This window comes from Clupea harengus, chromosome 11, assembly GCF_900700415.2.
Source record: "Clupea harengus chromosome 11, Ch_v2.0.2, whole genome shotgun sequence".
NCBI lineage: Eukaryota > Metazoa > Chordata > Actinopteri > Clupeiformes > Clupeidae > Clupea > Clupea harengus.
Genome location: NC_045162.1, coordinates 4,531,200 through 4,535,321, shown reverse-complemented (window position 1 = coordinate 4,535,321; position 4,122 = coordinate 4,531,200). Strand labels below are relative to the sequence as shown.

Sequence of the window (4,122 nt, the reverse complement as noted above, 5' to 3'; positions counted from 1 at the left end):
AGTATCATCCAGTGTTTCTGAATCTATTTTGCTCTAAACCTCTAGTATAATCCAGTTTTTTTTCGCACTGCCCAACTGCGCCCCCCGAAAAAAATAAATCACCAGCCGCCACTGACTATTACTACTAGAAATACTACTACTAGTAGTAGTAGACGAGTTGAGGGCCTCTTCAATTAAGGATGCAGCCTCACGCAGCAGCTGAGGGTATGTCTTCTGGGACATTCTGGTATCTTGATTTATTTAAATAATGCTCAATAACTTTCATTAAACTAAATCTGGCGCTTGGCATCCATACCCGCCAAAATTCGGTATCCCTCTGGATCGAAGAGAGCTTGATCGACTGGTTGAGCCTGCCTTGTGTGTAATACTGTTCATTCACCAATCAGAGGCTTTAACCCGCCCCCTGACTTGGTGACGGGGGACGACAGATTTATTTTGCTGCATCAAGTTACACCGTGGATAAATGTAAGTATAAATAAATAAATGTGAACACATGAAAACGTAAATATATATATATATATAAATGTGGGTGGACCTTGCAGTGGATTCTCAGTGCAGTGTCCTGCAAATGTTATTGCCTCGTGTGCCAGCATCACATCAAGTACAACTGTTTTAGGTGAGAAAATGTACCCTTCACTTTGACAAACACTGACAGTTGATTGAATTTCTTTTTTTTTTAAGTTTCTACTGTAGATAAAGAGAGAAGCTTAACTTCCTTACACTGAAGTCTAGATTTTTTTTCCTTTTTTTTTGTTTCCATCTGTCCATCAATTGGATTATGGGTTTGTGCTTTCCTCATGACTACATCATTTTTGTTGTTGTTTGTTTGCAGGTTATTCGATTGCTGAAGTAAATGTCAAAAGCTGCTTGCATCTGGTGAATGTCTAAATGGTTCCCTGAACATAGGAATCTCTAGGGTCACACTGAACACCTTGTGCTGTAACACAGACAACTGTAACACCGGAAGTCCTCCAGGTAATTTTTTTTGCTGATGGAATCTAATGATGAATCTAATGTTCAGGCAGTGTTTCAGCTGTGGCTTGACGGGCTGCTCATCAAGGCTTCAATGTGTGACCATTTTCAGCTGTGGTCTTATGATGGAAAGCCTTATATACTCAAAACCACACGTGACTCTAAATGTTCCCTAATAACTAAATTGTGATATTTTGTTTGGCTATTTACATTATGAACAAATAATAACACTCCAGTGTTTCCATTTGTTTGGTGCAAAACTTTACCTGGCAAGAGTCCTTGCCGCCCTCCAGGTATCCGGCGCAGAACATGGCGTCGGTGATCATGCCGGGGTAGGAGTTGTCACGTACTTGTTCAGGGTGGCGGGCTTGCTCAGCTTGATCAGCATGATGTCGTTGTCGATGTTGTAGGAGCTGTAGTTGGGGTGGCCGATGGCGCGGGAGGAGGTGATGAACTGCTCATTTCCCTCAGTCACTCTGATGTGGTGCTCGCCCATGCAAACCTCAACACGGCTGAGAGGCAAGAGAAGGGAATATATACCTCACTCACAGATTGCATAAACAATTCCTTGGACAAATTCACATGCAAAGTCATACATTTACATTTACATGTAATATGATAACTCTACAGAAAACTTGTGGTAACACAGTACTCTTCTATGTCATACGATAACTCTACAATACACTAGTGGTAACAAAGTACTTTTTGTTATCAGCCCAACATGTTATTCTAACACATTTTATTGCTCTGCACTGCTTCTAGTAAATGCACAAATGGCTCCTCAGTTGAGTGCAGAAAAGTATGATGTGTAGCAGTGAGCATATGAGTGCCAGCCCTACTCCAAGCCCTGGCAGGTGTCTGGCCTGGCCTGATTGGTCACTGACTGACCAATAGACTTGGTTTTGCAACAGGACCGCACCGCATCATCTGTATAAATACCAGGTGTCCAGGTAAGACCTTCATCGACAGGATCAACTGGCAATCATGAGGTCTCTTGTGTGGGGAGCTCCTCCTCCACTGCCTCAAACGTGAGGGGAAGGGCTTCCTCTCAGTCGTCCTCCAGGTGGCGCCATTTCCAAGGATGCAGTCACCGTACAAATGTTGCCTACTACAGAAAACGGCACAATAACATGGGGAACAGCATGCGCATCAGAGAATGATCTTGTAAAGAGCGCACTACTGTTCACAAAGAAAAGTTTTAAAGTTGCAGTAGGTAATCCTTATAAAAATAACTTTGTCACATTTGCTAAAATTGTCACTATGTCCTGACAGTAGTAAATGAGAAGGTAATCTGTGGAAGAAAAATCTGGCTCCTCTAGCTCCCACTGCCATTGGCAAGAATCCCTCATGACCAAATGAAAACAACCAATCATAGCCAGGAGGAGGGTCTGACAGAGTGTCAATCACTGCTCGTGCACGAGCTGTGGACAGAGAGGTATGGGAGTTATAGTGAGAGTAGTTTTTCCTCCCCATTTAGCGTCCTCACTGATTTTAAAAGTTGTTGTCATCAGTCAAGATGAATTGAGCAACATTTAAAACTCTACGCTAAGTTCTACTTTGTATATGTCGTCACCGCGACCTTAATGTTTTCCCTTGGTTCAGACCCCTCTGAGACACACAACACCAGACATGAATAAAGTTTAACAGTTTTATTGTAGAGGGCCGGCAGCCACACACACACTTAGAAGCACACAGTCCCTGGGCAAAATATAGTACATAGTTTAGGCCCAGCCCATCCTATGTAACCCACCCCAATCACACAGGATAAAGAGGCTAACTAATAGCCAGTCAGGCACCACAAAGGGGGGAGGAGGAGTACAACTTAATTGCAGAGAGGCCACTTAGAAATAAGACATGCAATACATTAGAAACAAAACTCCCCACAGCAAAGCCCCCAATATCATTCCCAGCTAGGCAAAACACTGGTGTTACAATTCACACGTGAAATATACATAAGCAATGTCCGTGCACAGATGGCTCACACACACCCACAGCAAGCTACACCACTGTTACAGTTCGCTCCCACGCTACACTAAACAGCCCCTCGTCACGTTAGGCTGCACTTACCTCCCCAGCAAGTGGAAACCAATAAGAGGGGCTCACCCAGTGATGAAGGAAAACACTTTTGGTCGGCGGCATCCCCCACGCCGACCAAAACACAGCAAAACACCCAAACCCCACGAGCTCAATAAGTCCAGGAGCAAGCGAAACAGCGGTTCATCGTTGCAGGATGAAAGATCACGCCACCGTCGCACTTCCACACACCCTGGCTGGTGACAGTCTGCGTCTCTCTCTCGCACTCTTCCTCCCGATGCCGCTTCTGCTTCTCCTCTGACGGTAGCTCTGGACAGAAAGCACACTTACAAACCGGCAGGCTAGAAGCTGACCCATTCACACAGAGTATCCACTCGAATCAGTACAAGCACTTCCCTTTAGCTGGCATGCTAACATGCTTCTCTCCCCTCACGCCGGCTGGCTGGCGATTGTTGTTGTCCGGCGTGTCGCTGCTGGATCGCGTCATCACTCCAGCGTCACCTGGGAAATCTGTCTCGTTCCTTTCAGTTACCCTGTATAAAAGGGATTCCTCCGTCCAGTGTCCAATCATATAATCAATACTCCGTGGCCATTAGTCCATTAGTCCACAATTATTGCCACAACGTTCTCCCCCTGCACACTGGTTACAGCACAACACACAATTATACAACCACATGATTACACACATCAATAAACAATGATAATTTTCCCAGACTGAAATGTGACATATACTATTACAGTACTTCAATATCAAGCCCAAGGGCACAGCAGCTATCATTGAATGGGTGAGTCTTTATTTAGCACCAGTTTTCATCAGAAGTTCTGGGCTGATTTTTGTACATGTGTCATACGTGGAGTGGTAATTAATGTTGTTACTGTACTCAAAACATGGTTGATAAATAACCAAAAATGTGATCACTAGTGGGTAAGCAGTAGAACTTGTATATTGGGATTGTATTTTATTTTATTGTATCTTATTTTTTTAATTTATTGTCAATGTTATGTTTGATATACGTTAATGCCTTTTTTTAGGTTGTATAGCCTTTTTCACTCTGGCAGGGGGACTGCCAATTGGAAACTAGCCTTTTGGCTATAATTGGGTGCATTTACATTTTA

The 4,122-nt window shown here is 43.7% G+C and overlaps 1 pseudogene; it reads right to left on the bottom strand.

The window, feature by feature from the left end:
• Window positions 1-533: 533 nt before the first annotated feature.
• LOC116222356 lies at window positions 534-3,493 on the bottom strand (annotated as a pseudogene).
• Window positions 3,494-4,122: the final 629 nt, after the last annotated feature.